The 12,010-nt window shown below is 32.3% G+C and overlaps 2 pseudogenes; both read right to left on the reverse strand.

Moving 5' to 3' along the window:
- Nucleotides 1-2,394: 2,394 nt before the first annotated feature.
- On the reverse strand, nucleotides 2,395-10,632 carry LOC118050924 (glucan endo-1,3-beta-glucosidase 7-like; annotated as a pseudogene).
- Nucleotides 5,675-7,762, reverse strand: LOC140954521 (glucan endo-1,3-beta-glucosidase 7-like; annotated as a pseudogene).
- Nucleotides 10,633-12,010: the final 1,378 nt, after the last annotated feature.

Consider the following 12,010-nt stretch of genomic DNA (forward strand, 5'->3'; position numbering starts at 1 on the left):
ATATAAGGCACAAAAGCTTTTGGCACCTCTTAAATGAGGGACTCAAAAACCTTGGGTCTGGCTGCAATCTGAACCCATTATATTTGGGGAGGATGCAAGACCTAAGAGCATTGAATGTTGAGGCGGACACATTATCCTAGGATCAAACTCTTGACCTAATTGTCTTGGACCAAGTAGGGCTACAAAACCCAAGGGACTTGGGTCTTCCCCCTTTCTCTCCCAAGCAACTTGGGTCTGACATGCCCTTCCAGACCTAAGTTAATAATAATAAAAATAATTAATTTTACCCTTCAAATCACATATTTTTTTCAATAGTAATAAAATTTATTTCAAATTTAATAATATTTATGATATTAATAATAATATTAAAGTTATCTTACCTAAGTTTTTATAGTTTTTTATTCCCCTCTAATAAAACTTATTGTTTTTCTTCAATAATAATATTAGTTTTCTTCAAACTTATTAATTTAATAATAATACTACTAATAATTTTACCCTTCAAATCAAATCTATTTTGTTTTTCAAAATTAATGATATATTTTTTAAATTCTTAATTACGATATTCGTAATATTAATTATAATAAAAACAATAAAATTTATGATACAAATAATAATATTTTTAATATTAGCAATATTAATTATAAACACATAACAATTTTTTTAATATTAGCAATATTAATTAAAATAAAAATAAAAATATTTTTAATATTAATCATCATAAAAATAACAATATTTATAAACCAAAATAGCAATATTTTAATATTAATAATAACAATAAACTTATCAAAGTTTAAATGGGTCTGACTGCAACACTAGGCTCAAGAGTTTTGGGCCCCTCTTAAATAAAGGACCCAAAAGCCTTGAGTCTAGCCACAATCAAACCCAATAGAGTTGGATGAACACTCAAGACCCAAGGGCATTGGGTCCTGACACGGACCCATTAACCCAGGGTCTGACTCTTGAACTAATTGTCTTGGGCTAGTGAAGACTGCAAGACTCAGGGGACTTCGGTCTACCCGTGCAACTCCCAAGCAACTTAGGTCTGGCATGCCCTTCCAGACCAAAGTTAATAATAATAAAAATAATTTATTTTACTCTTCAAATCACATCTATTTTTTTTTCGACAGTAATAAAATTTATTGCAAATTTAATAATATTAATAATAAAATTAAACTTATCTGACCTAAGTTTTTATACTTTTTAATCCCCTCAAATAAAACTTATTGTTTTTCTTCGATAATAATAATATTTTTCTTTAAATTTATTAATTTAATAATAATAATAATAATATTTTTCTTTAAATTTATTAATTTAATAATAATAATAATAATATTTTTACCCTTCAAATCAAATTTATGGTTGTTTTTCAAAATGAATGATATATTTTCAAAATCTCTTAATTATGATATTAATTATAATAAAAACAATAAAATTTATATAAAAATAATATTAATTATAATAAAAACATAAGAATAATAATAAAAATAATAATATTTATAATACAAATAATAATATTTTTAATATTAATCATCATAAAAATAAAAATATTTATAAACCAAAATAAAAATATTTTTAATATTAAAAGCTCTTATCCCTACATATTTGAGCATTGCTATACCTGAAGGAACATATGCTTGTATTGGTAAATCTCGCATTGTACCTTTTAATTTATGTTCACGGATGGTTTGGTTTTATTTCTAAAATTGATATTTGTTGTTTTAGCACTGAGATTGGGATTGGCATGGAAGCACTCGATTGATGTGGGTGTTGGTGTCATAGATGCTCACTACAAAGGCCCTGTTGAGATTATTACTCTAATGTTAATATCGAGGTAAGGGTTGGCGATGAAATTGCGCAGTTGATTCTTGAGAAAATTGTAACTCCTAATGTCACGCAAATCGAGGATTTGGATGCAACTGAGAGGTGTTGGAGGGTTTGGATTTAATGGTGTTTGAGCTTCCTGTGATTTGTAATGTTTTTTTTTAAATGTTTTTGTTTCTTTGTGTTTAAATTTAGTGAATAGATGGTGGACTAAACAGTAAAAGTTTTGGTGAAGGACTTTTTTTTGTTAATGAAGACACCTGCAACAACGCTATATATATATTTTATAAAATGATTTGTTTTTCATGTGTTTTATGGTTTCATTTCCTTTTTTATCCTTTTATTAACGACCTGCAACAAGGCTATATATATTTTATTATTTTTTGCATTGATCAAATCACACAATCTTGCTGCATAACCTTAAGCATTACTCAGTTGTAAGAAACTTGACCGACTAATTTCACAAATAGATGGAGGATAGGTCGTTCTAGCAAAAAATATTGTATGAACATTTCTTTGCAAGCTTACACACACACTGAATCTCCTTAATTTACTAGTAAAAAGATGATGGCTTCACCACTTTAAGTGAGAAAGAGAATGGCATAATGCACCCGTCACCTCCAAAAGGCTCTTACATGGGTCCTCACTTGGGCAAGTGCAAGCATTATAGCCTGTAGTACAAAAATAAAAGAATATTACACAGCTGTAGTTTATGCGCAAATGCTGTAACATGAAGAGGGATTAGTAAAACCAAGAAGGAAGTGTTTTGAGAGAACTCGTTGGGTTGTTGGAAGAGAAAATGGCTAATTGTGAGAAATCACAGTTCAAAGGATTTTTATCAAAAGTTTGATAGAAGAGATTCATGGCATAAGAGATGCTATTGTGTTCGGTTCAAAACAAGCCCCACCTGGTTGGATCGGATCACGATCAATCCCTCGTCCACAAGCAAAATCCAGATTGGCCTGCAACTGTGCATCTGATACACCAGACTTGGGCACGCACCATGTTGCTTTGTTTTTACAGCTTTAGAGATGGTGTTGCTGGAGTTTTTGGTTTAGTCAGAGTCTTAAAGCATAATAGATCACGTCAATAAAACTTTTTTTTATATAATAATCAAGAATATTATAAATAAGGCATCCCCATTAAGAAGATGAGGGCTGCAAAATAAGGAAGATTACTTGGGGGTGGGGGGGATTAAAAAACATACAGAGAGCGAGGAATTTATAGCCCCGACTAGTTAGTCCAATTTATGATACATTCAGGATTTCTATAAAGATTGGAGGCTATATAGTTGAAATTTTTAACAGAGAACTTCAACCGAAAGGCCAACCGATGAAAGGTGAGGTCAAAAATCACATCTCAGTCTAGAGTTTTGGAGTCAAAGATTATATGGTTGCGTGCTTTCCAAATTGACCAGTATAATCCTTTATAGAGAAGGGTAATTGCGTGACACTAAAACTTTCCTTTTACCAGGCCAGACCATTCCTAAATGTTTTGATTTGAGTCTTTTGGTAGGCAGCCTACACTCCCAAACCAACTAAAGAGTCTACCCTATAGAGACCATGATGTAGGACAAAGATGGAATAGATGATGTATAGTCTCAATCTCCTTATAGCAAAAACGACAAAAAGCTTCCTCATAATTGATGATTCTCCTCTCAGCTACGAAACCTTTTGTGAAGATACTATCGTTTAGAAGAAGCCATATGAAAACATCTATTTTTGGAGGCGCAAACCCTTTCCAAACTAGAGCAGGGGAGTGAAGAGTTGCTGAAACATTAAAACCATAAAAAAGATGGCACCCTGAGCAGACTGTGTAAACATTGGAGTTCTGGGAATTCCAAATCTTGTTGTCTTCACCATCAGAGAAGACTAGACCACATTCCACTTCTGCTATCAAGCTTTCACGCATGTAGAGCTCTCGGGATTAAAGGGGTCTTCTCCAAGAAAGATTGATGGAGTTATCAGTTGGGTTATGAACTTTTGCAATGCTTAATGATTGCTGCAGGGAGAGGTTGTAAAGCCTAAGAAACATGAACTAGAGAGGGGCTGCGTAGCCTAGCCAGGAATTAGACCAGAACCTGATGTTTCTCCCATCACCCACCTTGAACCCGACATTGGATTGGAGGGAAACAACTATGTTGTGATTTAAGGAAATTGCAGATACCATGCCACACCAATTTCAAGATAAAGAACCTACAAACACAGGAAGGCCATTTGCAAAATGTGGTCAGTACTTCCGTAGGATAATTTCTTGCCAACCTCCTAACACTCCTTTATCAAGGTTCCAAAGCCATTTAAACATCAAAGCCATATTTTTGTTGTGAATCAAACCCAGCCCGAGACCTCCAAGGGGCTTACTCTTAATTACCTCGTGCCAAGCAACCTTAACTTTGCTTTGTTTGTGGACAATACTGGTTTCCAAGTGGAGAGCCTATTTGGGTTAGCACCTAGAGGTAACCCAAGGTATTTGATTGGGAAGGTGTCACTGCGACAGAAAATTGCATTAGCCAAACCTGAAGTGTATTCGTTATCCAAATTAATTTATAAAAGTGAGCTTTTATAAAAATTAACTTTCAGTCCTGAAATGATCTCAAACCAGCATAGGATCCTCTTGCCATGCAGAAGAGAGTATAAACTACTATTACGACGGAGATGAACCGAAAGAAACAGTGGCAACATGGAAGGCATGGATAGGAACTATAAAAGAAGCATCATGTAAAAATATTCACAATTTCACGAACAAAATCTACCAAAATTGAGGTTTCTGATACTAATTAAATATACTTTGTTGCTGCCGCTACTAATGTTGATAATGCTCGTGCTCATGCTCATGCTGCTGTTATTGTTGCTAGTGCTAGTAGCTGTTGCTATTAGCGGTTGCGATGCTGCTGCTAGTGATCGGGTCTATTTCAATAAATTAAATGAGTTTTTGCAGGTGAAATATGAAAGAATATTTTGGATTTATTTGTCTAAAAATGATGATTCCATGTATTTCAAATATTTTTGATAAAGATGTTAGATTAAAAAATTGAATATTTCTTTCTTCCTTTTTTTTAATATTATAAATAGAGACATAGAGAGCGATTAAAAAGATGTTATGGGCTGGGTTTTTCTTTTTTTGATAATTTCCTAACAGAACAAGTCTATTCCAAAAGTCATAATATTTAGGATAGAAAATCAGGATATTTTTTGTTCAAAAGTTAATTTCAAGGGGCTTTTTGTTAGTACATTTTGGCCTTTTTCTTTCTTGAAAAGGAACCGTCCATTCTATTAACAAACAAAATGCGTAGTGATGTTTTAAAACCCATCTTCCCAACCAAACTCATAAATTTAAATGCCAAATCAAAGGAAAGCTGAGGAATAGAACACTTGGCTGTTGAAAACTCGAAATACCAATGAAATGCACGTAAATTTTGTTCTTACCTGGCTACTTGTAGAGAGTCCAGCATCATAAACCATGGTGAGATCAGTCTTCAAAAGTCCAAATGATCGCTCAGAACCAGGTCCAGGTTTCGAGTCTCCGTCATAAAGAGCAAAGAGGTATGTATCCACTGATTTTCCTGGAATGAGTGGAGTGCCCACCATCGATCGAAGGACTGCAATCAAATTGCCATTGTAAGCCTTGGCATTCTCAATGCTTGGCCCTACGTCGTTGTCATCTCCTTTAAATGGCCATCCAGTCTCAGCCACCACAATCTCAACATTCTTAAATCCCATAGAATTCAGTGCAGAATAAACTGCATCCACCTGCAATTGATTAAACCACTTGTCAGTAGCATTTTTATTCGATCATCTAGTGATACAAAGTTTTCGCACTTGCAATTAGATTTACTCTCACCTGAGCATCTCCTTTAAATGTTCATGTACTTGATCTTAGTGTTTCCATCCATTCGTCCTGCATCCGGCTGGAAAAGGCAAAAAGCCAGAGTCTCAGGCCTTGTATCGCTTCTGTAAAGTAAGGGTAAGGATTGATTGCGAAAGGCGAACCATTCGCACAATTAAACTCCAACAAGCCCTTCATCAGATCCCCATAACTTTGATCAATGCTTCGAGAAGAAGGTGGCTCAGACTGCTTAAGCAATCCCATCGAATGAACTGTGGAGACCTTAATTTTACCCCCGAGCGATGCGTCATTTAGAGCATTTGGTACATTTTGCCTTGTTCGTAAGAGCTTGTTCATGAGGTTCTGGTCATTGGAATTCATGACCTCGTTGCCGACAGTGATGAGGATGATATTGCTAGCTGGAAAGAAGGGAAGCACGTTTGTGTTGATCCAGCTCTTGGCAAAATTGGGATCAGAGGCTAGTCCTGGAATGTCACCATTTGCAGTGCCGGTCACAATTCCAATTCCGGTGTTGGCTAAGGCTTTGATTATGGCAGGGTCCGAACCATATAATCGGACCTTTTGAATTGAAGTGGATTGAAGAAGCTTTGCGGTGGATGATGGTGGTGGAAGCTTGTCCGCAACTTGGCCATAGTTTATACCCAATGATGGTGGATTGAAGAAGCTTTTAGTATATGGCCGTTTACCTTGAAAACTTTGTTAGTTTCACTGCTTTAGATTTCAATAACACAATGAGAAAAAATATTTAAAACAACAAATGGTCCAATCCATCTAGATCATAATTTCTCGGGCATGAATTTCAATCTAGAGTTGAAAAGGAATACTATATGCCCAACAAAAAATTGCTTGCACTGTAAAAACTTATCGTGAAGATATTTGTTTCACTCTTTATATGGCCTTGCATTGCCATATGCTTCCAATCAAATTTCTTCAAGTTCTTGCAACTGTAATTTTCATATTTCTTTTGCCTTTTTAGCATCAAGATTGCGTTGTTTCACTGCCCGGAAGGCACGATATTCAATTTCCACTTGTAAATGTCGTAACTTATCGAAAACCAACCTATACGGTGACATTCCGATTGGAGTTTTGTATGATGTGCGGTATGCCCAAAATGCATCCTCTAAATGCAAGCTGTTCTTTATTTCTCGATTTGAAATCTTAGCCTGTCCGTTGGTTTGTGGGTGGTAAGTTATGGCTATTCAGTTATGTACTCCATATTTTCGCATCAATGCTTCAACAGTTTGATCTCAAAAATAGGTGCCTTGATCACTTATCATTGCTCTTGGAATTCCAAACCTATTGAAATTGTTAGATTTGAGAAATCCTACAACAACCTTAGAATTGTTAGCACGGGTATCCTTTGCTTCTATACATTTTAAAATATAATCCACAACAAACAAAATGTAAAGAAAACCAAAAGAACTAGGAAAGGGTCCCATAAAATCCATGCCCCATACATAAAAAATCTCACAATATTTATGGTATTAATAATAATATTAAACTTATAGGACCTAATTTTTATATTTTTCAATCCACTCAAATAAAACTTATTGTTTTTCTTCGATGATAATAATAATAATAATAATAATTTTACCATTGAAATCAAATCTATGTTTGTTTTTCAAAATGAATGATATATTTTTAAAATTTCTTAATTATGATATTAATAATATTAATTATAATAAAAAAAATAAAAGTTATAACACAATAATATTTTTAATTAACAAAATTAATTATAATAAAAATATTAATATTAATAATATTAAAATTTAAAATATTTATAATACAAATAATTATATTTTTAATATTAATAATAACAATAAACTTACCAAAGTTTAAGTAGGTCCGCCTACAACACCAGGCTTAAGAGCTTTAGACCTTTCTTATATGAGAGACTAAAAAACATTGGGTTTGACTGCAATCCAAACCCATATATTTTGTTGAGGACGCAGGAACCAAGAACATCGAATCCAGAGAATGACCCATTAGCCAATAGTCTGATTCCTAACCCAATTGTCTTAGGATAGGTAAGATTGCAATACCCAAGGGGCTTGCGTCTTTTCCCTACCACTTCCAAACAACTTAGGTCTGACATGCCCTTCCAGATCCAAGTCAATAATAATAAAAATAATTGATTTTACCCTTCAAATCATATCTATATATTTTTTTTATAGTAATAAAATTATTTCACATTTAATAATATTTATGATATTAATAATAATATTAAACTTATCTGAACTAAATGTTTATAGTTTATAATCCCCTCAAATAAAACTTATTATTTTTCTTCGATAATAATAATATTTTTCTTCAAATTTATTAATTTAACAACAACAACAACAATAATAATCTTATATTTCAAATTAAATCTATTGTGTTTTTCAAAATTAATGATATATTTTTTAAATTTTTTAATTATGATATTAATAATATTAATTATAATAAAAACAATAAAATTTATAATACAAATAATAATAATTTTAATATTAATAATATTAATCATCATAAAAATAAAAATATTTATAAACTAAAATAATAATATTTTAATATTAATAATATGAAAATTAAAAAAATTTATAATACATAAAATTATATTTTTAATATTAATAATAACAATAAATGTACCCAAATGTAAGTGGGTTTGATTGCAAAACCAGATCCAGAAGTTTTGGGCCCCTCTAAAATGAGGAACCCAAAAGTCTTGGATTTGGCTACAATCAAAACATATTAGAGTTTGGTGAGAATGCAAGACCCAAGAGCATTTGGTCCTAACACGAACCCATTAGCCTAGGGTCTAGCTCCTGACCTAATTGTCTTGGGCAAGACAGGGCTGCAATACAAAAAGGACTTCGGTCTTCCCTTTGTCACTTCCAATCAACTTGGATCTAGCATGCCCTTCTAGACCTAAGTTAATATTAATAAAAATAATTGATTTTACATTTTAAATAACATATATGTTTTTTTTTCATAGTAATAAAATTTATTTCAAATTTAATAATATTTATGATATTAATAATAATATTAAACTTATCTTACCTAAGTTTTTATAGTTTTTAATCCCCTCAAATAAAACATATTGTTTTTCTTCGATAATAATAAAATTTTTCTTGAAAATTATTAATTTAATAATAATAATAATAATAATAATTTTACAATTCAAACAAATTTATGGTTGTTTTTTCAAAATTAATAATATATTTTTAAAATTTCTTAATTATGATATTAATAATATTAATTATAATAAAAACAATAAAATTTATAATAGAAAAATAATATTTTTAATAATAATAATAATAGTAGTAGTAATAATAATAAACTTAAAAATATTTATAATATAAATAATAAAATTTATAATATTAATAATAACAATAAACTTACTTAAGTTTAAGTGAGTCTGTCTGTAATATCAGACTCAAGAGCTTTGGGCCCTTTTTAAATGATGAATCCAAAAACCTAGTACACCATAAAAGTGCAAATAGAGCTAGCTCACAAGCTTAACTTTTTATTTCTTTTCTCTTTAGCTAAATTGTTTTTTTTAAGAAAAACATTAATAATAATACTAAACCAACAAATATCCCCTCAAGTCATTTCCAAATTATTTTTTCAATGTACTCCTAAACAATAGATTAGACAAAGAAACTTATAAAATCAAGAGAAAAACCTTAATCCATCTTCATCGTCTCTTTACAACTTTTTATTCTAGGTATGCAAGCCATAAAAAAAAAGGAAAATCAAAGAAAGTCCCATAAAGCATCCAACAAACCTAAATTGAAAATCCTAATCAAATATACTTTGTTGTTGCTGCTAGATGCTGATGGTGTTCGTGCTTGAGCTTGTGCTAGTGCTCGTGCCAGTACTTGTGCTCGTGCTCGTGCTCGTGCTGCTATCATTGTTGCTAGTGATGGTGCTGGTGGCGGTGGCTGCTGTTGCTGGAGGCGGTTGTGGTGTTGCTTCTAGTGACTGGGTCTGTTTCAATAAATTAAATAGGTTATTGGAGGTGCATTTTTATTAGATCATCTATTGATACAAAATTTTCGCACTTACAATTTGATTTACTCTCACCTGGGCATCGAACATGTTCATGTACTTGATCTTAGTGTTTCCATCCATTCGTCCTGCATTCGGCTGGAAAAGGCAAAAAGCAGGAGTCTCAGGCCTTGTATCGCTTCTGTAGGCAAAGTAAGGGTAGGGATTGATTGCGAAAGGCGAACCAGTCGCACTATTAAACTCCAACAAGCCCTTCATCAGATCCCCATAACTTGGATCAAAGCTTCCAGAAGAAGGTGGCTCAGACTGCTTAAGCACTCCCATCGAATGAACTGTGGTGACCTTAATTTTACCCCCGAGCGATGCATCATTTAGAGCATTCTGTACATTTTGCATTGCTGGTAAGAGCTTGTTCATGAGATTCTGGTCATTGGAAGTCATGACCTCGTTGCCAACAGTGATGAGGATGATATTGCTAGCTGGATAGAAGGGAAGCACGTTTGTGTTGATCCAGGTCTTGGCAAAATTGGGATCAGAGGCTAGTCCTGGAATGTCACCATTTGCAGTGCCGATAACAATTCCAATTCCGGTGTTGGCTAAGGCTATGATTATGGCGGGGTCCGATCCATATAATCGGACCTTTTGGATTGAAGTGGATTGAAGAAGCTTTGCGGTGGATGATGGTGGTGGAAGGTTGTCCTCAAGTTGGCCATAGTTTATACCGATGAATGATTGCGAGTCTGCACAAAAAGCAGCAAAAATTAAAGCAGATGATCCAACATCAATTTTTAAACGACAAAACAGAACAACATTTTTTGTTTTCATAGACTGAAATGAAGACAGCTCAATTAAAACAGAAAGAGACGCAAACTTGCTTGCGATTTTTACAGTCTGTAAGGAGGAAAGGAGAAGGAAAGCAACAGTATAAGGAAGCACCACCATGGCTCAGGAGGAGCGGTTTCTATTCTGCATTATTTGAAACTGGAGTGGGCATTAAATATAGAATATGCTACAAGTCGAGGGCAGAAGCGTAAAGATGACTTAGGATGTATTATTGTTATAGAATATGGGTGGTGAAACTTCAAATAGAAACCAATTACGATGAACTAGTTTGGTGGCCATAACTACGCCGTTGATTCACCTTTTAAACTATTAAAAAAATATAAAATGTTTAAGGATTATAAAAGCATTAAGTTTAACTGCAATGTCAAATCCAATAATAATATTTATAATATTAATAATAATATTTCATTTATTTGCTAATTTTTTTTTTTCATCTTTAAAAAAAAATTATGGTTTTTCTTTGATAGTGATAATAATAATAATAATAAAATTATTATTAATTTAACACTTCAAATCAAATCTATGGTTGTTTTTCAATATTGATAATAATGTTTTTTCAAAATTATTTATTATTTTATTAATAATATTAATTATAATAAAAATAATTATATTTATAACACAAGTAATACTATTTTTAATATTAATACTTTTAATTATAATAAAAATAATAATATTTATAACAATAATAATAATAATTTTTATATTAATAAATTTAATTATAATAAAAATAATTATATTTAGAAATCTAAAATCCAAGAATCATGGGTCTTGATACAACACCCATTAGCCTTGGGTACTGATGTCATATCTAAGTGCTTTGGGTCCTGACTGAGCCCAAGGGAATTAGGTCCCGACACTGGACCCATTAGCCTTGGGTACCGACACCAAACCCTAGTGCTTTGGGTCCTGACACAACCCAAGAAAATTGGATCCTGACGCAGCATCAATAATGTTGGGTTAGGCAAGTCCTCATGGGGCAGGACCCAATATTGGATCGATCCAGCGGTAGCTAGACCCAAATTTATTTTGGCTCGGTTCGATTTGGTTATTTTAGAATAAAAACAAGTTCAAATTGAACAGTTTTGGTTCGGTTTGATTTGACTCGTTTTTTTCCGGTTTTGGGTCGGTTTTTTTCGGTTTGGGTTCGATTTGATTTTTTCAGTTATTTTAATAGTGCCTTTTTAGTCGTTATAATTTTTATTTATTTCATGTGATTTTTTTGAGTTGATGATATCTTATATTTATATATTCTTGGCAGGTAATTATCGGAACTTGATCCAAGGCAAAAGTTGATGAGAGAAAGTTTAAATTTATAGCATAAAAACATATTTAAAAGAAAAGAGACCAAACATAAAAAAAAAAATAGCATGGCTTTTCTAGAATTGATGCGAAAATATACTTTAGCATATTAATTTAGTCAAACCAAACTGATTAATTATTCTGTTCATTAAACTTTTTTGTTGCCTTGGTTAAATTTTATAAAATGAACTCAAATCGATTGGAAAGTTGTGGA

The sequence above is a fragment of the Populus alba genome, chromosome 14 (genome assembly GCF_005239225.2).
Source record: "Populus alba chromosome 14, ASM523922v2, whole genome shotgun sequence".
NCBI lineage: Eukaryota > Viridiplantae > Streptophyta > Magnoliopsida > Malpighiales > Salicaceae > Populus > Populus alba.